Source organism: Lithobates pipiens, unplaced genomic scaffold, assembly GCF_037356315.1.
Source record: "Lithobates pipiens isolate NorthernLeopardFrog02 unplaced genomic scaffold, aLitPip1_a1.2 Scaffold_18, whole genome shotgun sequence".
Lineage (NCBI taxonomy): Eukaryota > Metazoa > Chordata > Amphibia > Anura > Ranidae > Lithobates > Lithobates pipiens.
Genome location: NW_027507758.1, coordinates 277,871,928 through 277,895,798, shown reverse-complemented (window position 1 = coordinate 277,895,798; position 23,871 = coordinate 277,871,928). Strand labels below are relative to the sequence as shown.

The 23,871-nt window shown below is 43.7% G+C and overlaps 1 non-coding gene across 1 annotated transcript; it reads right to left on the bottom strand.

Moving 5' to 3' along the window:
• Positions 1 to 15,255: 15,255 nt before the first annotated feature.
• LOC143990685 (5S ribosomal RNA) lies at positions 15,256 to 15,374 on the bottom strand. The gene has a single exon (XR_013277407.1). It is a non-coding gene; the product is annotated as a 5S ribosomal RNA (ribosomal RNA).
• Positions 15,375 to 23,871: the final 8,497 nt, after the last annotated feature.

The window sequence follows — 23,871 nt, the reverse complement described above, 5'->3', positions numbered from 1 at the left end:
GACACCAATGCAAAAAAAAAAAAAAAAAAAAAAAAAATGACATTGGTGTCACTGTGACTGGGGGGCAGGGGTAATTGGGGGGGTGATCGGGGGGTAAAGGGGGGGTGTGAGTGTGCCTGGCATGTTCTACTGTGTGTGGGATGTGTTGGTGCAACTCACTGATCCGCTCTCCTCCGTGTCGGAACGAAAAATACCGACACGGAGGAGAGAATACATCACTTCCTCTCCTGTGTTTACATTACAGGAGAGGAAGTGATGTCACCGGGGATTTCCATTCGTCGGGAGCGATCGCGAGGGGGTGGCCATGAATGAATGGCCGTCCCCTCGTCCGGGATCGCTCCCGAACGAAAACCGACCGCCGCAGGCACCGGGCGGGGGCCCGATCGGGCCCCCGACCCGCGGGAGGCAAAGGACGTACATGTATGTGCTTATGCCTGCCCGTGCCATTCTGCCGACGTACATCGGCGTGCGGCGGTCGGCAAGTGGTTAATCACGATTTATTTTATTGTTGATTATATTTATGCACATGTGTTTATAATTTTCACGTTGTGTAGTTTTGGTTATCATAGCACACTGCTATCTAACAGTGTGTCGTTTTTGTAGCGCCACAAGGTGTTTTTTGCATTGTAAGTGATAGGTTTGCTTTTTTCACCTTCTGAGAGATATATTTAATTTTTTAAGTGGCAGCTGGGGGGAGGGGGAGTTTGAGCGCTGGGATGATATACTAATCGGGAGGTCATTGATAGTGTATCTTGAGTTTTTTCTTATTACTATAACATCTTTTAATGTACGAGGACTCAACCATCCGGCAAAACGTGCCTCCCTTTGGAAAGAGGCCCTTAAGTTGGGGAGCGATCTAGTATGCATACAGGAAACTCATTTTCAGGCTTCAGCCTCCCCAACGTTCACACACAAGAAATTCCCCCATGTCTTCACGGCTTCGGCCTCCTGTAAGCAGAAGGGAGTTCTTATAGCCATTAAGAACTCAGTGGCCTTTAACCACTTTCAGACCGGACCAATTTGCTGGTCAAAGACCAGACCACTTTTTGCGATTCGGCACTGCTTCGCTTTAACTGACAATTGCGCGGTCGTGCGACGTGGCTCCCAAACAAAATTGACGTCCTTTTTTTCCCACAAATAGAGTTTTCTTTTGGTGGTATTTGATCACCCCTGCGGTTTTTATTTTTTGCGCTATAAACAAAAATAGAGCGACAATTTTGAAAAAAACGCATTATTTTTTACTTTTTGTTATAATAAATATCCCCCAAAAATATATAAAAAAACATTTTTTTCCCTCAGTTTAGGCTGATACGTATTCTTCTACATATTTTTGGTAAAAAAAACGCAATAAACGATTATTGATTGATTTGCGCAAAAGTTATAGCGTTTACAAAATAGGGATAGTTTTATAGCATTTTTATTAATAATTTTTTATTATTTTTTTTTACTAGTAATGGCGGCGATCAGCGATTTTTATTGTGACTGCGACATTGTGGGGGACCCATCGGACATTTTTGACACATTTTTGGGACCATTGTCATTTATACAGTAATCACTGCTATATAAATGCAGTGATTCCTGTGTAAATGACACTGGCAGTGAAGGGGTTAACCAGTGGGTGGCAGTGTAGGGGTTAAGTGTTCCTAGGGGCGTGTTACTAACTGTGGGGGGGTTGGGCTTTCATTTAGTGAACACTGATCTCTGCTCCAATCACATGGAGCAGAGATCAGCGTCACTAGTTGCTAGGCAGAATGGAGAAATGTTGTTTACAACGGCACTTCTCCATTCGGCCGCTCCGTGAGAGGATCGCGGGGATGCCCGCGGCGATCGAGTCCGTGGGTCCCGCGACCGGACTCACGGGGGTCCCGACCAGCGCGGCAAATTTAAAGGGACGTACATGTACGCCCATTTGCCTGCCCGTGCCATTCTGTCGACGTACATCGTCGTGTGCTGGTCGGCAAGTGGTTAAACTCCATGACACTATTCAAGATGCAGATGGTAGATTTTTGATTCTCATTTGTGATATCAATGGCAGACTTTTTACACTTGTCAATGCTTATGCGCCAAATGAATGTCAATATAGGTTTGCCAGAAGGTTGTTCTCGACAATTTCTAAATGTAAAAAGGGGGCATTGATTATTTGTGGGGACTTTAACCTGACAGCCGACCCAGATGTAGCTACCACAAGGAAACATCCACGTTCACTTAAAGCACTCCAACCCCTATTTCACTTAGAGGATGTGTACGATGTGTGGCGCTGCCAACATGCTGAAGAAAGAGACTTTACCTTCCACTCAGCGTGCCACAACTCGTACTCACGGTTAGATATGATCCTGGTGGATAGGGTTTTATTACAGGCGGTGTCCTCCTTCAGCATTCACGACATTACGTGATCGGATCACGCACCTATCTCTGTGTCTATCCTGGAGGAGCACACGCCAAACCCTGAATACCTCTGGAGAGTTAACTCTCAGATTTTTAGCTCCCCACAAAAAGTGGCGACCATTGAGAAACACCTCCAGGAATATTTCAGGCTGAACTCGCCATCTGTATCAGATCCCTTTGTGCTGTGGTGTGCCCATAAGGCCTTTATCAGGGGTATCTTTATTCAAATGTGTTCACGTATGAAGAGGCAGAGGCTTCAGCTGCTTGATGAGGTACTTAGAGAGATTCGCACGACGGAGGCCAACAACAAATCTAATCCCTCCACGCCCCTAGCTACAAAACTATCTAAACTTCGTACGACACTGAGAACAATGCTTTTAGAACAGCATGACAAACATGTTAAAGCCCTCAAACTGACCAATTACTCCTCAGGTAACAAAGCAGGTAAATTCCTAGCACATAGATTGAAAGCAAAGAAATTACAATCCAAAATAGAGCATCTAATAGACCCCTGCTCAAACACCTAAACATTAGACCCGAAGGGCATTGCCAATGCCTTTGCGGCTTACTATAGTAAGCTATATAACTTAAGAGAAGACCCTGAGACTGTGCAGCCAAGGCCAGAGGAGATATTGTCTTTTCTGTCCTCTCTCCAACTTCCTGAACTAACTAACGACCAATTACTGGATCTGAATGCTCCAATCTCCCCTTCAGAAATTTGCAAAGCAATTAAGTCACTACCCTTAGGGAAGTCCCCAGGACCTGATGGTCTATCGAATGATTACTATAAACAGTTTTACGAGACAATCAGTGCGAATCTCTCTCCGGTGTTTGCGGCGGCTGCAGCCTCGGCCTCCTTTCCAGCAGAAATGCTACAGGCTCATGTTGTAACCATCCCTAAACCTGGCAAGGACCCAGCCTGTCCAGCTAACTACAGGCCTATATCCTTGCTGAATACCGATGTCAAGTTATATGCAAAAATCATCGCACATAGGTTATCGTTTATATTACCCACCCTCATTAACCCTGATCAAAAGGGTTTTCTGAAGGGGCGCCAAGCCTCTGACGCAACCAGAAGAGTCATTAATTTGATACAATATGCTGGGTCCGGTCGGGTGCCTTCTCTGCTCCTCTCTTTGGATGCGGAGAAGGCATTCGACCGTATCCACTGGGGTTATATGAGAGCTACGCTCAAAAAGTTTGGTTTTAAAGGCTCTATCTTGACGGCCATACTGGCGCTGTACTCTGCTCCCTCGGCACGGGTCTACACATCCAACACGTTGTCCTCCCCCTTCCCGATTACAAATGGATCCCGCCAGGGCTGCCCATTATCCCCAAGTATCTTCAATCTGTTGATAGAGCCCTTGGCACAGGCAATAAGATCTACGCCCGAGATTACAGGCTTCAACCTGGACTCCGACTCCCATGTTATAAACTTGTTCGCGGACGACATAATCATCTTTCTGACAGAACCAAAAACATCCCTAGCCGCAACACACCAACTTCTTAATACCTTCAGTAGAATGTCTTACTACAAAGTTAACTGTAACAAATCACTTATCCTTAATATAGGTGTTGAACCAAATTTATGTAAAAGCTTGCAGAACTCTTTTGCCTACACATGGAGTGCAGGAGAGATCCCTTATTTAGGGATTCAACTGACTGCCGATGTTACTCAGTTAGCTGAAATTAACTATTCTTCCCTGATTAAAAAACTTTCCAGAGAAATACAAAGTTCCACCAGATATGAACTTTCTTGGATGGGCCGCCTTGCGGCTTTTAAAATGTTTACACTTCCACAAATCCTATACATGTTCAGAACATTGCCTATTCTCCCCAAACGTTCCCCTTTCATGGCGCTCAACAGGTTGATGAGGGCCCAGATATGGAAAGGCATGAAACCTAGAAGTTCCCATGCCCAGCTGTTAAAACACAAATTTGCTGGTGGTATGGGTATGCTTGACCTAAAAGACTACTGGACAGCCTCGCAGCTGGCCCAACTCAGAAACTGGTTCCGACCAGAGGTAACCAATAGATGGACCAATATTGAATTAGCTGCTACTTCCACCTCGGCCCTGGTAAACCTACTGATAGCCGATTCATGGAAACCCGTCCTGATTAACAAACCGCTCCTCTCTATCCAGGCTTCTTTGGAAGCCTGGAAAAGCTTTATATCAACTAGCCCACCTCCGACGCAACAACACCTTATCTCAACCCTGATAGAGGTTTTAGAGCTACTAATCCCTAACTTGTCTCTTCAAAAATGGAGGGATCAAGGCATTTTAACTTTGGATCAACTACTCCTAAACAACTCCCCTAAAACATTCCAATCACTCCAAGCGGAATTTGACATACCTAACACGGATTACTATAAATACATCCGCATCCTACATTGTATCACTTCTTTGAGCTCGACAAAACTGCCAGTATTTGCCCCTGGTTGGCAATACTTCACAAATGCAGAACATCCCAAAGCAAAGGGAACTTCACTATTTTACAATTTCTTACAAAACAAACTTGTTTTTCAAAAAGCCACTCCACACTTAAAATGGGAGTCGGAGTTGGGGTCCTCGTTTACCAGGGCCCAATGGGTTGCAGCCTCGAAATCGGTGTATCAGGCCTCAAAGTGTGCTAATCACTGGGAACTATCCCATAAAATTACTTTGCGGTGGTATCTCACCCCTTATAGATTGTCCAAGTTTCTCCCGTCGCAGTCCCCACTATGCTGGAGGGAGTGTGGGGGAGTGGGACAGATCATGCACATTTTCTGGACCTGCAAACACCTGACGAGCTTTTGGAACAAGTTGTTTTGTGTCATCTCAGATATAACTAGTATTCTCACCTCTCCTACAGCTGCCCTAGCCATTCTTAACATCGGTATAGAACAAATTCCACCTGATTGTCGTAAAATAGTAACTCATATCCTCTTAGCAGCCAAATTACTTATCACTAGAAAGTGGAAAACAAACCAGGCTGCTAGTGTCCTTGAGGTGGTTAATATGGTACAATACAACTATGCATTTGAGCGTATACTGGCATGTAGACAAGGACATGTTCGTACATTTGAACAACATTGGAAACTATGGAACGCCTGGCTATGGAAAGGTAATGGGCCATAGTCTCGGGAAATGTGCATGATGGCCCCGACTACCAGTATCTGATGAAATAATGTACACACATGATCCGTAATGTTACATTGTGAATTTGTACCGGTGGCTCTCTTCTAGGCTCACTTTCTTTTCTCTCTCTTTTATCTTCTCCTTCTTCTCTTCTCCTTCCTTTTTTTCTCTTCCCTTCCCCCCATGCTAGCTGCGGTAAGCACATTTACCTCCTGCCACCTCTTACCTTACATCAGGTAGTTCCTCGACAAACCATGTTGTCAACCAGAAACAAAGTAATTGTCTCGGAGCTACCTGCCCGAACACTGATGTGCCTAGGACATGCTATGAATTCTACATATTCTAATTTTTGTATGTTTTGAAGCTTGTAAATATGTTATGAGTATGTTCTAATACCTGCATACTGTGCAATGTATGTTATATTCTTTTCTTTCAATAAAAACAAATTAAACAAAAAAAAAACATGTATAAAAAGACACCCAGACAGACCAATAATTAGTTAGTGCACAGGGTAGTTCAAAATCAGAACCGTATCCCTATGCTGAGGCACCCACCTAAATTGACAGGTGTGGTTCCTTAAGGTCATGCATGAGCATGAAAAATATGCAGATTAGAAATCACCAAGACACCTTATAAAGGAACACCATGGACTTAAAAAATCTACTTTATTGAATATGGTTAAAATAAATTGATGCAAAAAACTACCACTGATGCAAACATTAAAATTGACAACATTGTCAAAAAACTCAGATACCTGCCGGCAGCACACCTCCTACATCCACCACATACAGTCCACACTGCAATAAGTCTATGGGGATACACAGGCTCTTCCACAGTCAGTGGGATGAGGAGGATGGGATTATTGAAATGGCAAAAACACTCAATCCACAGAGACCAAAACCCTGGAAATCTTCCAATCAAAGGGTGTAGCAATCCACCTAGAGTACCACTGAGGCCGAATTTCCAATTAAACCACAATGAGGAAAATGCAGGCTGGATGGGGAGATAAAGGCAGAATGTAAATGTGAATATGTGGCTGTATCTTGAATAGGATCTATGGATAAACAGCAGAACCAGACACATAGGTTGATGTAAGTCAGACCCACAATAGATTTATAGCCAGATGTTGCTAGATATATATATATATATATATATATATAGACTGGTGAGGATTCATCCCACAAGTCCCATATAGCATTCATTGGGCAGCATTCTGTATAGCCACTGTACATCAGTATGCTCACCACCTCATGTCTCACAGAAGGGGGGGGTTGTTGCAAATCCTAATTCTGTATGCAGTCAATGCTTGCCAGCACTTATCCCATCGTCCAACAGCCCAGAGAAATTGAAGTCCTACAAAGCCAGCCTGCTTCCCTAAAGTTGAGCGGGGGTCGGAGTCAGGCAGGGTCACTAGAGTTGCGTGGTGACATCATGCTGACCTGTTTCGTCTGCCTATCGGCTAAATTCTTAGTTGTCAATTTTAACGTTTGCATCAGTGGTAGTTTTTTTGCATCAATTTATTTTAGCCATATTCAATAAAGTTATTTTTTTTAAGTCCATGGTGTTCCTTTATAAGCTTTCTTGGTGATCTCTAATCCCCACTTTTTTTATTGTTCTATTTACTGCAATAATAAGATTGCATTTTTTGTACATAGAATTTTGCATTTTGATACATAGCAAGTTTTTTTTACAAAAGAAGACATTTTTTTCTTGTATTTTTGCATGTACAAGTTTTTTTTTCATACTGCATCAGTAATTTAAAGATCTTACTAATTAAAAAAAAAAAGATATCATGTATTTTTAACAGTAAATCCTTAAAGATAACAATGTATATTTGTAAAAAAAATGCTAAGGGGGTAGCTGCGGCGCTCACCTGCTATTAATTATACCTAGGTGATCTGTTAGTCATTATATATATTGCACAACATTTTTTTTTTATTATTTATGTGTGTAAAATTATAATTAAGTATTTTGGTAATAAGAATTCATTTCAGTTACACTTTTTGATTTTAAATTCATCCCTGTAGGGACTAGGTATAATTAATAGCAGGTGAGCGCCGCAGCTACCCCCTTAGCATTTTTTACGTCTTTTCATCCTTTTAGGTTGAATATGTAAGGTAGTGGCAGCCCCTCCTTTCACCCCTCTCACTATATCGTCTCGTTTATACGTTTTCACGTTTTGGTTCTCACCTTTTGTATGGTTTTCTGATCTCAAAAAATTTTTTAGTAATAGTTTAGCGTCCATAGCGCACCTTACCCCCCTTTTCTAATGTATATATGTGCTTTATAATATTTTTTTCCAGCAAATTATTTAAAATAGAATGAGGTATCCATTCTTTCAGGGCTGCAGTGTGCCAGCCCGATTCACTCATCCTCCTGCTGACAGCAGGTCCTGGCCGGGTGCACCAGCTCCTTGGTGGAGTGTGGGCGCATGGTGGCAGATACAGTGGCTCTTCCAGTCCGGGTTCTGGGAGCTTTGTGCCTGTCTTGATCTGGGGCAGTTGGTGTTGCATCTAGTCCTCTCCTTCCTCGGGAATCTACAGATTGTGGCACCACCCCCTAAAGAATGCTGTCCAAGACAAACGCCTTGTTTGCCTTGTGACAGATGAATGAATGAATGAATGAATGAAATACTTGTATAGCGCACAATGCGAACTGAATCGCCTCTAGGCGTGTACAGATACACCCCTGCTGACACCCCCCCCAATGTGTGGCACCTGGGGTGGACCGCCCCCCCATTGGTACGCCACTGGAGCCAGTAGAGGCAACTGCCATTCAGGTCATCTTCCACAATAAGGGTCCCTTCTGAAAAAAGGACCAAGGCATCCAAAATTGTTTTGAAGCAGTGGTCTTGATTTTAGTTCAGGCTGTATACAGCTGCTAGGGTCACATTAGTACTACCTATAGAGTCTTTCAGGAAGAGGTATGTGCTATGGTCATTACTGCAGGAATCTAGGAGAGTTCATGGTACATTTCTAGATATGAGGCCAGAAACTCCCTTCAATTTTGTTGCATATATGGTAGGATATGGGGAAATGGTGGTCCCAGAGAGAGGGTGCTTTACAGATTTTTTGGGTATAGGCAATGCATGTTTTTAATCTTTTCAGGTCATTAAGGAGTATTCTCCTGTTTTCATGGGAGTTTAGGTCCCTAACACCAAGGGAGACAGTGTTAAAGTCTTCAATAAGACCACCTGAGTGAGGTGCTAATGATAATGTAAGGTGGTTGAGACCAGATTGGGATCATGGCAGGGGGACATTAGAAGCTTGCAGGCTAGGGGGAGTTAAAGGCAAAATATAATATGAAGTCAGGGTAGATAGTAAGAAATGGGATTGGGATAAGGGGAATGTGTAGAACAGGAATTTGCAATTAGCGGACCTCCAGCTGTTACAAGTCCCATGAGGCATAGCAAGACTCTGACAGCCACAAGCATGACACCCAGAGACAGAGGCATGATGGGACTTGTAGTTTTGCAACAGCTGGAGGTCCACTAATTGCATATCTCTGGTGTAGAGGAAGGGAAAGAGTAGAGGTGAGGAATTGGTTGAGAACATGGGGGTAATAATAAGTAAGGTTTTGAATATGGGGGAGATGAAGGGGATTGTCTATAGATTTAAAGGGGATAGTGGTGGTGGTGGGAGGCTAGGTGGGGTGAAGTGGGAGAGGATTGGGGAGAAAACGCAGTTGAGGAGAGGTATACCATCTCTCTACCATTCCATCTGTATATATCTGTTTATATACTTGTAGCTGTTTGTGGTTCCTCAACTATCCTAAAAGAGTGGTAGTCAGAAGTTTGTAGTCTTGGTATACAGAGCTTCCCTAGAAATTAAATTTCCTGCTTGTGTTAGTAGATCTGTCAGAAAATGTTCCATCCGCTGATAATATCTGTCTTTTGGCGTGCAGTACTGAGGTCCACCAGCAGGTGTCTCCTGGCAGTTTGGAACTGTCAAGAGAGCTTTTCCCTGCTGATGTTATGTTATCTTTGGGCTGCAGTACTGGGGTTTACTAGGATGGATCCTGGCAGTGTGGAGCAAACAGCACCTCCTGCAATCAGGTGTCTGACCTGCAGCCTGTTACCCTGACCTTGACCATGACCCTGACTCTGATCCCAAACCTTGATACCTGCATCCTGAACCTGTTGTACCTGATCCTGTCCATTCCTGCATCCCTGGAACCTTGTTTTGCAACCTGATCCCTTTCTACTTATCCCCCCATCTGCTGACGTCCTGTTTATGACCCTGGCCTGGCTTGACTACGATTCTGGAATCCCCTTTGTTATATATACTGGTTAGTTGTCACTGTTATTCGTTTTTTTCACTCTGTTTGGTATTGGTGATGTATTCACATTATATGCATTTATCTTCATAAAATCACTTACTTTCACCTACTTATGTTTGGTTTACTCTGTCGCAGTAACACAGTTCTGGTCACATCCGGTTTATGACTGAAACCAAGGCCATCCCTGACCAGAAGTGGCTGCACAGAGGAACCATCTTGGTTGTGTTGGCTTTGCTGGAATGAACCTAATATAATTTCTTATTATGCTTTGCTGGTGTTAGAGAGTGGTGAGTATCTCTGCCCGACACTGAAAGAGTGGACCAATGACCAGCTGCTTGAGATCACCCGTTTGGCCCACTCCCTGGTTGACCAGGGCTGTATGTTGTTTAGGGATGTGCAGCCTTTGATCCAAATATGTGCTGAGCTGGCCCTGTCCAGTGTTCCAAAGACCAGTAATGATTTTTCTCCCCCTTTCAGTGCTGATCAGGTGGAGTCTCTGGTGTGGCTGTTAGAGGATGATTCCGCATGCTTTTTTGAGCACTATTCCGTTTGTCCCCAGCAGAAGCTTATGGAATGTAGTCACTCAGTACAGACCCTTGTTAGACAGGCAGCATGTGATCCGTTCTTTGTCCAACCAATACTCTTAGCATGGTATGATATGTTACAACCAGCTCCAACCATCCCACAACAATCAGACACTTGCCTGCCCAAAAGTCTGTTTCCCCATCACCTATGCCAAACCCAGTAGCAGCCCAGTATACGTTGCTTCTACTCAAATACTCATATCCGGTCTCTGCTCCCTGTACCTATCCTGCATACAACCCACCTGCCTCTTCTCAGCTGCCTACTAATCCATAAGATCTTCCCCTAGCTGCTGTTACCTCCTCTCTGCCATATCCCAATCCTCCTTTCCAGTCTGCTGCACCCCCCACTTACAGAGCTTCAGTGACTAAACCAAAGAAAAAAACGAAAGTTTTTCCCAACCAAAACGATCCTGCCATAAACCCAACCTGCCTCCACACCCACCAACCTGTTCCAGCTGGAGGTGCCAGAGCCAATATTCCAGCCTGAAGAGCCAGAGCCAGCGTTCCAGCCTGAAGAGCCAGAGCCAGCGTCCCAGTCTGAAGAGCCAGAGCCAGCATTCCAGCCTGAAGTTCCAGTGTTTGTTTCCCGGTCTGAGGGTGAATTGCCTGTTTTCCAGCCTGCAGTGTCTGCTGCCCAGCCTGATGTGTTCCTGTCTGCTGCCCAGCCTGATGTGTTCCTGTCTGCTGCCCTACATGATGTGTTCCTGTCTGCTGCCCAGCCTGATGTGCCACTGTCTGCTGCCCAGCCTGATGTGCCACTGCCTGCTGCTCTACATGATGTGTTCCTGTCTGCTGCCCAGCCTGATGTGCCACTGTATGCTGCCCAGCCCGATGTGCCACTATCTGCTGCTCTGCCTGATGTGTCATTGTCTGCTGCCCTACATGATGTGCCACTGTCTGCTACCCTACATGATGTGTTCCTGTCCGCTGCTCAGCCTGATGAGCCTCTATCCGCTGCCCAGCTTGAAGTGCCAGCTGCCCAGCATGACATGCCTGCTGCCCAGCTTGATGTGCCTGCGCTTGCTGCTCAGCTTGATGTGCCCACGCCTGCTGCTCAGCTTGATGTGCCCACGCCTGCTGGCCAGCTTGGTGTGCTTGCTGTGCCCGCCTGATGTGCCTGTGCCGGCTACCCTTGCCTGATGTGCCTGTTGCCCAGTTCAAGGTGCTTGCCACCCAGCTCAATGACCCGGAGCCTGCCACCCAGCTCGATGACCTGGAGCCCCCTATCTGCCTTGAAGTGCCTGATGCCCAGCCTGAAGTGCCTGTTGCCCAGCCTGATGTATCCTTATCCATTGTTCTGCTTGATGCCATAGACTATGGACTATTACATCCAGTTGGAGTGTCCGGTGGCCGCTCCTTTGAGGGGGGTACTGTCAGGAAATGTTCCATCTGCTGATAATATCTGTCTTTTGGCGTGCAGTACTGAGGTCCACCAGAAGGGGTCTGCTGGCAGTTTGGAACTCTCGGGAGAGCTTTTCCCTGCTGATGTTATGTCATCTTTGGGCTGCAGTACTGGCGTTCACCAGTGGGTGGATCCTGGCAGTGTGGAGCAGACAGCACCTCCTGCAATCAGGTGTCACTTGAGGTCAATCACAGGCCTATAAATACCTGGCAAGCACTCACATGTTTGCCTTGGTTTTGTCCTTGAGCCCTGACCTGCATCCTGTTACCCTGATCCTGAACCTTGATTCCTGCATCCTGAACCTGTTGTACCTGATCCTGTCCATTCCTGCATCCCTGGAACCTTGTCCTGCAACCTAATCCCTTTCTCCTTGTCCCCCCATCTGCTGACCTCCTGTTTATGACCCTGGCCTGGCTTGACTACGATTCTGGAATCCCCTTTGTTATATATACTGGTTAGTTGTTGCTGTTATTTGGTTTTCTCACTCTGCTTGGTATTGGTGGTGTATTCACATTATATGCATTTATCTTAATAAAATCACTTACTTTCACCTACTTATGTTTGGATTACTCTGTCGCAGTCACATAGTTCTGGTCACATCCGGTTTATGACAAGATCACAGATTTTCCAAGAAAACTGTAATAAGATGATACACTATTTTTAGCATTCTCTACAAAAGGATTTTTTGTGCGACACTCCCTAAGGGTCAGTTTCTAAATAGAAGCAGACACTGCAACTCTCCGTATTAGAATGCTGAAAGTGCATCAGCTGATTATATTGAACACAGACACTACCATTCAGGGGATCAGTATTCCAAAAACATTATTGAACATTCAGCTTTTTCTTAAGATCATAAACAGATTGTCAGAACAGAACATACCAGGCCGCATGTCCCTAACATGGGAAAGGTGCTTTGGGGTCCCCCCCAAAGCACCTTGTCCCCATGTTGATGGGGACAAGGGCCTTGTCACCACAACCCTGGCCTGGTGGATGTGAGGGTCTGCGGATGGGGGGGCTTATCGGAATCTGGAAGCTCCCTTTAACAAGGAGGCCCCCAGATTGCACCCCTACCCATTCACCAAAAAAGTATCAAAAAGAAAAAATAACAATAGACGTTTTTGACAATTCCTTTATTAAAAAAAGTGTCCCGCGATGTCCATCCATCTTCAATCACACCACTTGAAAAATAGAAAAAAAAAGCTCCGCCTTGATGGGAGGTGTCCCGCATGACTGCGGTCTCTTGCCTGTGACAGCTGTTATATAGGCAAGGACGGAGCCACCCGATGATGTAATCGAGTGAACCTGCCCCTTTTGATGGCATGGTCTGTCAGAAGGGGAGGGGTCATCCGGCAGCCCCGCAATTGCCTATATAATAGCTGTCACAGTGAAAAGACAGCAGTCGTGGGGCGCCTCCCATGGAGAGTGATAAAGTAGTGAGTGTTTGCAGACAACAGTGAAGAATGGTGGAGGTTCCTTACCAGTTTGAGGCTGCATTGATTAATCTCTTACATCAGCAGTCCCCAAACTATTTGGCAGTGGCAGGGACCAGCTGCGTTGAAGAAAATTGTGGCAAGATCTGGGGTTGGGGGGGATAAGCGTGTGGGGGTAAACGATTTTTCCCTGGCAATTTGTCGGGGCAATTGTATGGTGTTGGTGCTTTAATCATCATGGCACCATCTATTATTACATTGTAATATACAATGAAATAGTTCAAACTCCCCATAATGCAGAATCAGTGGGAGCCCTGAGCATGTCACTTGCCATGTTACCTGCCACCATATGCAGCTTTTCACTTGCCATGTCACCTGCCACCAGATGTAGATTGTCACTTGCCACTTCACCTGCCACCAGGTGGGGATTGTCACTGGCCAAACAACATGCCACCAGATGTGGATTGTCACTTGCTACATCGCCTGCCAGTGCCACCAGATGCAGCTTGTCACTTGCCATGTCACCTGCCACCAGATGTGGTTGTCCCCTGCCACCAGATGAGGATTGTCACTTGCAACTTCACTTTCCAGTGCCACCAGATGTGGATTGTCACTCGCCATGTCACCTGCCAGTGCCACCAGATGTAGATTGCAACTGCATTGGTGGCAGCACTGGTCCATTTAGCACAGAGGCAGGCCTCTGTGCAGTGGTCTGTTCTGAGTGAGGGCAGGAAAGTAAAATGCAGGGCGGACAGTGAGAGATGATGTCATCTCTCTGCTCCCCGCCGCACCTCCAATATTAAAGAGGCCGGGCTGTGAGGGCAGAAGAGCGGTGATGCAGGGCGAACAGAGAGAAATGTGTGTCACCTCTGCTCCTGGCTTGCTGCTCTCATCTGCCCACATGATTCTCTCCTCCACCTGGCTATTTTGACAGAACATCGGATCTCTCATCTGCCCCGCCCACCTGGCTCTCTCATGCTGCCCACCTGCCTGGCTCTCTAATGCTGCACATGTCCTGTGGCCCGGCTTCAGAGAGGCCACAGCCTGGTAATGGGCCGCAGATGGTTGGGGACCTCTTTCTTACGTGATAATGGCTGCAATAATTACAGTGGCACTCCACTTTATCAAACAATAACTAAATTGGATTATGATCAATGACAAGCTCATGTAAACCCTTTACTATTACCAAGCTAAATTCAATAGGACATTGGATCCTTGGATCCAATGCTTGTCAACAGACAGCAGTGGCAATGTGAACATCCCTAACTTCTTCTTTTTTCTTGTTGTTTTCTGAACCCGGAGTACCATACCATTACATGATTTACTAATTCTCAGCTCCAAAGCAGGCCACCTTCCTTGGAAAAAGAGATTCAGTAGACTTCCTATGGAACACATTTTGTCCCTCTGCAGATCAGGGATGCTGAGAGAAAAAAAAATATTATTAGTTTATTTTCTATGTCAATTTTTCTGGTGCATTGCTACTGATGTAGGCATCTGACTGTTAATCTGATTGTGTGATGTCCAATGATATCTTGTTCATATGACACAGGGTTTTGGATTTCCCTTTTTTACCATTGTATACAGTTACAAAACTAAATATAAAGCATTGAAATATAAAAATAGAGATGTATTTTTTCAGATATCTCCAGCTTCTAACTGTCCCCATTAAATCTCTTAAATCTTAAATCTCTCCCTGATCTAACAGACAACCATACAATACTATGATTATGTGTCTGTGACTGTAAATAGACTCCTGGGAACGTGGAAAAAAGAGAGAAGTTCCCCATGTTTTTTTTTTAGCAGCAACGAGGATGCAAAAGATTCTTAAAAATTTACTTGGTTTTATTGGTCAAAAAACTGGTCATACCATATACAATACATGCAGGAATTAAAATGTGAGCTCTGTTGTACAGCAGACAATAGATCCTACTGTGGTAAAGATACAAGGTACCAAGTACAAATATAATTCATACATTCATTCTAAAAGAGTAAAAAAAGTATTCAAATCAATATAAATTGTGTCATTTCAATAACCTTCTGGCATGCTTAATACACCAAGCCTACGACACCTGGTATTCCCAGGCGGTCTTCCATCCAGGTACTAACCAGGCCCAACCCTGCTTAGCCTCCGAGATCAGACGAGATTGGGCGCATTCAGGGTGATGTGGCCATAGGCATGTGGCCATAGGCCAGGGGTATTAAGCATGCCATATGGTTATTGAAATTACAAAATGGATATTGATTTGAATACTTTTTTACTCTTTTAGAATGCATATATGAATTATATTTGTACTTGGTACCGTGTATCTTTACCACAGTAGGATCTATTGTCTGCTGTACAGCTCACATTTTAATTCCAGCATGTATTGCATATGTTATGACTAGTTTTTTGACCAATAAAACCAAGTAAATGTTTATGAATCTTTTGTATCCTCATTGCTGCTAAAAAACCCCGTGGGGAACTTCTTCTCTCTTTTTTCCATATTTGTTACGGGGTGTGCAACTACCTCAGCTTTTCCTTTGGGCACCCTCTTCCCTTTCTGGAAAAAGACTCCTGGGAACAATGATTTTTATAGGATGGGTTTGGGACATTGGCAAAACTCCATGACTGGACTTTAAAAGCCACCTGACCACAGTTCAGACACTATAAATTACATTATTGGTAGTGGGTGCTTTGCCAGCTATTGATCTCAAAAGTTTGGCATTTTCGCAAACAGCGTACCTGCAATATAAGGTCAAACGTTACTTCAACTCCAAGCTCATCCCTACTCATATGTGATACAGTGCCTTGAAAAAGTATTCATACCCCTTGACATTTTCCATAATTGTGAAGTGGGAGGAAAATGATAAATGGTTTTCAAAATTATTTACAATTTACAAATAAATATCTGAAAAGTGTAATGTGCACTTGCATTCAGCCCCCTTTATTCTAATACACAAAACTAAAACCTAGTGGAACCAATTGCCTTCAGAAGTCACCTAATTAGTAAATAGAGTCCACCTGTGTGCAATCTCAGTATAAATACAGCTGTTCTTTGAAGCCCTCAGAGGTTTGTTGGAGAACCTCAATGAGCAAAATGCATCATAAAGGCCAAGGAACACACCAGACAGGTCAGGGATACATCTGTGGAGAAGTTTAAAGCAGGGTTAATTAAAAAAAATATCCTATGCTTTCAACCTCTCTAAGAACACCTAAACTGACAGACTGGGCAAGAAGAGCATTAATCAGAGAAGCAGTCAAGAGGCTCTTGATAAGTCTGAAGGAGTTGCAGAGATCCATAGCTCAGGTGGGAGAATCTATCCACACTATTAGTCGTGCACTCCACAAATATGGCCTTTATGGAGGAGTGGCAAGAAGAAAGCCATTATTGAAAGAAAGCCATAAGAAGTCCTGGTTGCAGTTTGTGAGAAGCCATGTGGGGGACACAGCAAACATGTGGAAGAAGATGCTCTGGTCAGATGAGACCAAAATTTACCTTTTTGGCCTAAAAAGAAAATTCTATGTGTGGCAGAAAACTAACTCTGCACATCACCCTGAACACACCATCCCCACCGTGAAACATGGTGGTGGTAGAATCATGTTGCGGGGATGCTTTTCTTCAGCAGGGACAGGGAAGCTGGTCAGAGTTGATGGGAAGATGGATGGAGCCTAACACAGGGCCATCTTAGCCTGCAAAAGACTTGAGACTGGGATGGAGCTTCAGCTTCCAGCAGAATAACGACCCTAAACATACAGCCAGAACTACGGTGAAATGGTTTGGATCAAAGCATTTTCATGTGTTAGAATGACCCGGTCAAAGTCCAGACCTAAATCCAATTAAGAATCTGTGGCAAGACTTGAAAACTACTGTTCAGACACTCTCCATCAAACTGACAGAGCTTGAGATATTTTACAAAGAAGAATAGGCAAAAATGGTACTCTCTAGATGTGCAAAGCTGGTAGAAACATACCCAAAAAGACTTGCAGCTGTAATTGCAGCAAAACATGGTTTTACAGAGAATTGACTCAGGAGAAAATCTAGAAAACCATTTATCATTTTCCTTCTACTTCACAATTATGCGCCACTTTGTGTTGGTCTATCACATAAAATCCCAATAAAATACATTCACGTTTTTGGTTGTAACGTGTCAAAATGTACAAAATTTCAAGGGGTATGAATACTTTGTCAAGGCACTGTATCATGACATCATGATATCATCGGAATACAGAGGCTGGTTGAATCCAGCTGAATACAGCTCTGTCTTGCATCTCACTTTTAAGTGATGTCCTAATAAGATCGAAGGTCATGACTTTGATCTGCATATGAATGAAATCGAAAATACAGTGAATTAAACCATACATTGATTCACTGTATTTAATCAATGACACTTACAGGCTATCTGCAATTGTCATTTTACACAGGGGCTGCTGAATTTTGACAGATTTTCTTGCTGAAGTGGTTGCCCACTGATAGCTATTGATGGCTATTGCAGGGGGTGGGGAGGAGTGGCAGTGGCAGAGATGTTTGGTCTTTATGATTAAGCACTGTGTGTTGTGCAAAACACATCAGCTTTCTTGTTCTGCTGTAATATGCAATTTAGAATTTCGTGTTTTTTTGCATAAAAGGTTTTTTTTCGGAGTGTGGCTGTCCAGAACCACTTTTTATTCATTACAGTATGAGTTACGCTATGTGAACGGGGGGAAGAATAGCCAGATTTTGGATGGAGGAGTCTTCACCCAGATGGAGTTTTATCAATTTCTCCAGACTCGTAGCCTGGTATTGCCACCTGATGCGGACAACGTGGAAGGACTCCCGTTCATCTTTCTTGCTGATGAAGCATTTGGTCTGGACGAGCACCTGATGAGGCCATTCCCCCAGAGGACCCTCACCCCAGAGAGAAGGGTTTTTAACTACCGGCTAGCTAGAGCTAGAAGAATCGTTGAAAATACATTTGGGATAATGGCCAGCCGGTTCTGCCTGTTCTGACAGCAATCCATATGGCGAACTACAATATCAACCACATCATCTCATGCTGCGGCATATTGCACAGTTTTTTACAGACAAATGCCCAAAATTATCTGGCCTCAGTTGGGCCTGAAGCTGGACTTATTACCGCTAATCCCCTGACGGGCCTGTATACAGGCCGTTCTGGCTTGGTTTGCCAGAAATACATCAATTATTTTACGGGTAGGGGACCATTTCTATGCCAGACAATGACTAAAACATTTTTTAATGAAAAAAAAAAATCATCTGAGAAAATCTGGAATTTCTTTATTGCTTGTGTTTCTTTTTGGCTGTCTCCTAGGTTCTCCTAATGCACTTGTAGCGCCAAGTGGATTTTCCTTTAGTAAATAAGCCCCATTGTCACTATAAACACAAAATGACTTCAAAAACTGGTATTGAGCATTGAAAGAAGAAGCCACACATTGTTGATTAGCAAACTTTTTACTCTGTGCACATTCACATGTGCATTCTAAAATTTTGGTGTAAAATAATTTTTTTATTTTGTCTCAATTTTTTTTACAATTTAATTTTTTTTTTTATAAACAGGCATGTTTAAAAACATAAAATACAAAACTCTGGAACTTACAAAGTTCAACTTAGAAAAACTGAAGTCAATATTAGACATTATAGTATGTCCAAAATGTCTTGATATTGCCTACATCAGATGGGATGATGTCACCCCTGTAAAAGCCAAATTTTGAAGATGCACACAATTTGGGAGTCAAAATGGGTATTTCCCTCCTGATCCCATGCCTAAAGTCAACATGTGCTATCTCCCATCAGGGGGATCAATGGACGTGTTTTGGGGGTGCAACCCCTTCCTCTCACCTACTTCAGTTGGGAGGAAGGGGTTACACCCACAACAAACGCGTACACTGATCTCCCGTGATGGCAGATAGCACATGTTCACACACTATTTGCATATTCAAAATTTGGCTTTAAAAAATTAGAAAAAATATTTTTGGGTTTTTAGAACAACAAATGTTAAAGTGGTTGCATTTTGAAGATCCTTATATTCTCCCCCAACACATCAATCATGTTCTTAATTTGTTGTTCAAGAACATTGAGTTTATTCCTTATGATGTCTATTTCACGATTCCACGTTATGATGTCCTGAATTAGAAGTTGTGCACTTGCACTTGTAAAATGTTGAGTTTGCTCTTCCACAACCAGCAAATCACCTACAATTATAGTAAAAACATGTATTATAAATATGCAGGCATACATATATTACCTGAAGCTGGGGTGTCAGACACTCACCTGTTGTGATGAAAAGTTCACCCACTTCCTCCACCTCTCCTTCCTCCAGATCCTCGGGGTGTGGTGTTGTGTTGAGTTCCCCTTCTTTTTGAGGTGGGGGGTTCCTCGTGTCCTCTGAGTGGTGTCCTCCAAGTCTTTGGTTCCCTATGAGAATGAAACAAAAGGTATACTTAGCACACAGATATTTGAGTCCAGAAAGAGGAATATGAAACATTGCTTGGAGGTGGGGTAAAATTGTCTGTTTTGGCAGAGTTCCAAGCCAAAGACATGATTTTTTTACCTTACCAAAGCTGGAATACTTACCTTTTTGTGACAATTTTCACACATGGAGACACACCAAAAGTATTCACTGGAGCACCTGTGTGGGACACCCTAAAATTTTTCTTCTGGTGTCCCACACTAGTGCTCCTGAGTCCAGATGTGTAAACAGCTGCTGAGTGTCCTCTCCTTACACTGAATCAAACGTGCATTTCATTCTAGTTACAAACACATCTAGACAGAAATGTACAAAACTTATTTTTATACAAATAGGCATGACCAAATGTATTTAACCTGTATCTGCCCAAAACATCGTATTTAATGAGCAAACAATGTTTACTACGACTGATTACTGTGCCCAGTAACCTGAAACTTGCCTTTTTAAAATGCCCTACAGTAAATAAAAGCACATGGAGCAGCATGCAAGTAATAATAATAATAATAAGAACACAGGAGAAATAATTACTTTTTCAAAGCACTTCCTTCTATACTGATCCAGCGGCTCCAGTGCCCGAAGCAGTTGGCATCGCTGCAGGAGCGATCTGTGCTGAGGGGGAGGCCACTGATTCATGGCCATCCCCCTGCGATCGCTCCTGGTGAATAGAATGCTTCCTCTGCTTCTGAAATGTAAACAGGCTCCTCGTGAAGCCTTTTCGTTCCAGCTTCCGAGGAGAGAAGGCATCCAAGTGAGTTTGCACTAACACTACACTTACAGTAGAACACACAGGCACACTAATCTCCCCCGATCACCCCCCTGCACCCCCTTTCACAGTGAAGTTAAAAGCATATTTTTTTTTTTTTTACTGATTACTGCATTGGTGTCATTTCGTGACTGTTATAAATGGTAGGGCAGCTAGTGGTTAGTGGTAGTATCCCCCTAACCCCCTAATAAAGGTTTAACCCCGTGATCACCCTCTGTCACTAAGCAATCTTTTTATTTTATTTTTATGTTTTTTAGAATATGATCCCATAGACGACAGTGGCTCCATGACAGATAGCTCTGACAATGGAGTTGTGGTCCCTGCCAAAGTCAGGCGTACCAGAACCCGATCTTCTTCTGCTGTTGAGGTGCAAGAACTGCAGGGCTCTCATATGGAGCAGAGAAGTACTAGTGCCACCATTCCTTCTGGTGAACTAGCAAGCACCAGTGGCCTAGTACACCCTGGTCTAGTCAAACCAGCACTGCAGTAACACATGGTGACATGGCGAGTCTCTTAAGTGCAGTTCAAGCTGGTGAGGTGGCAAGCACAAGTAGTGTCCCGCTGCCCCCAAGAAGACAAAGACAGTCCATCGTGCCCAAAGTGCCCTTCCTGCTGCATTTGTCAATCCTAATTGGGAACTGGAAACTTTTCTGCAGCACCCGTACTTCTCCAATTCACTGACCAACCCAGCATTCAGGTGGAAACAGTTGATTTTACGTCACTTGATTTTTATTCACTGTTATTCACAGAAGATCTCTATAGCTCTATTGTGGACCAAAGCAATTTGTATGCTGGTCAATACATCGCCACTAATCCTCAGTTCTCCCTTGCCAGAGATTGGAAACCAATTACGGTTTCCGAATTTAAGATCCTTCTAGGCCTATTCTTCAACATGGGCATGGTTAAAATGAGTATGTTGCGGTCATATTGGTCCACTGACCCAATTTACCATATGCCCGTGTTCTCTGCCTCCATGACCAGGGCATGATATCAACAGATCTTGCGGTTCATGCATTTCAACAACAATGAACTCTGTTGTCCTCGTGGAAACACTGGATACGATTGGCTCTACAAAATTCGGCCCCTCATAAACCACTTCAACCAACGTTTTGCAGACTTGTTTACTCCCCATCAAGTTGTCTGCGTTGATGAGTCCCTAATTATGTTTTCTGGCTGCTTGTCTTTCAAACAGTATCTCCCCAGCAAGCGTGGCAGATACGGGGTCAAGATGTATAAGCTCTGTGACAGGACCACAGGCTATAAATGTAGTTTTATGGTTTTACGAGGGAAAAGATAGTCACATAGAGCCACCAAACTGCCCAGATTACATAGAGAGCACTGGCAAGATTTGTGGGATTTGGTGTCACCCTTATTCGGAAAGGGGTACCACTTGTATGTGGACAATTATTACATGAGCATGCCACTTTTTAGTCACTTGTTTGATCATCAGATTGGAGCATGTGGCACCGTGCGACTTAATCACCGGGGCTTTCCCCGGCGGCTTAAAGATTCCCATCTTAGGCTGGGGGAGAGAGCCTGCTTCAAGTGTAATAATCGTTTTTACCTCCCTTCATGCAGACACGACGGTCCAAATTACTACAGCGATTGGTGTTGTGGCATTTTGAGAAACCCCAACCTGGAACCGCTTGTTACAACAGTTAAAGTTACAAAAAAAAGTGTAAAAAAAAAAAGTAAAAAAAAAATATGTAAAAAACACAAAAAAAATTAAAAAACAAAAATAGTTGTCATTTTATAGTTCTCTCTCTCTATTCTGTCTCTATTGTCCTACTGTGTTTTACTGTATTCTATTATGCAATGTGTTATTGTTATTATGTTTTATCATGTTTGCTTTTCAGGTATGTATTTTTTTTTATAATTTACTGTTTACTGTGTTTTCTTGTTAACCATTTATTTGTTTTCAGGTACGCCATTCAGCTGCAGCGCAGATTTATTTATCTTGACAACAACAGCGTTTGCTTCCACGATACATAAAGCCATGACTCCAGCGCTGTAGAACGTGATTTCACCACCACAGTTAAAAAAACAAGCATATATGTCGAAGCATGGGGGCATCAGGGGTGGAGGAGCATTTTGCTCCTAACTTTTGCTAGCGGATGCCCCCATGCTTCGGTATATATATATTTTAGGCACAGATTGCATTAAAAAATGTTTTATTTTTTACTATTTTTTGTATATGCTTTGCAGGTATGGTAAGTCTTACTGTGAGGCCGCGTACACACGCGCGGACTGTTTGCCCAACTTTGTCCGTCCAACAGTTTCGGCAAACAGTCCGCTCAAACTTAGCATGGACGGACATGGCCACACACGACGGACGAACAGTTTGCTGAAACCGTGCGCGATGACGTGAACGGCACGTACGACGGGACGAAAAATACGACGTCCTATACACTGCAATGCAACCTTCCGACGTGGAAATCCTTTCTGAGCATGCGCGAGACTTAGTTGGCCGAACAAGCCTACACACGAGCGAACAGTCCGCTGAAACCTTGTTTCAGCGGACAGTTTTTCGGAATTTCCGTAAGACCTTGTTCGTCCAACTGTCCGCTGAAACTGTCCGCTGAAGCCCCACACACGAGCGGACTGTCCGCCCAAACACTGTTCAGCGGACAAGGTTGGGTGAACAGTCCGCGCGTGTGTACGCGGCCTTATACTGTAATGTTACTTTGTTTTATTGTTAACCATCATTTGCTTAGCAGGTATGCCATTCAGTTGCAGCGCAGATTTATTCATCTTGACAGCAACAACGTTTGCTTCCACGATACATAAAGCCATGACTCCAGCGCTGTAGAAGGTGATTTCACCACAACAGTTAAAAAAAAGAGCACATAGGCCAAAGCATGGGGGCAGCAGAGGTGAAGGCCCCCATGCTTCGGCATATATATTTTAGGCACAGATTGCGTTAAAAAAAGTTTAATTTTTTACTTTTTTTGTATATGCTTTGCAGGTATGGTAAGTCTTACTGTTATACTGTAATATTACTTTGTTTTATTTTTAACCATCATTTGCTTAGCAGGTACGCCATTCAGTTGCAGCACAGATTTATTTACAGCAACAACGTTTTCTCCCATGATACATACAGCCGTGACTGTCCGAGGTGATTTCACCACCACAGTTATAAACAAAATGGTGTATGTATGCCCATCATTAGAAGTGGGTGGATGAAGGGAGGTATTCTAATGGTGGACATACCCATCAATCAATCTCTTTTTTTCATGCAGCCCATAGGTTGCATGAAAAAAAAGATTACAATATATGCCCAACAAGTACTGGCATGTTGCTGGACTTAGAGTGGTTATACCAGAAAGATGCCTGCGGGTTTAGGTATCATCTTAGTATCATTCTTTTCAGCCAGCAGTCAGCTTTCATGTAAAAGCAGTCCTAGTGGCTAATAAGCCTCTAGACTGCTTTTACAAGCAGTGGGAGGGAATGACCCCCCTTTCCTACCATC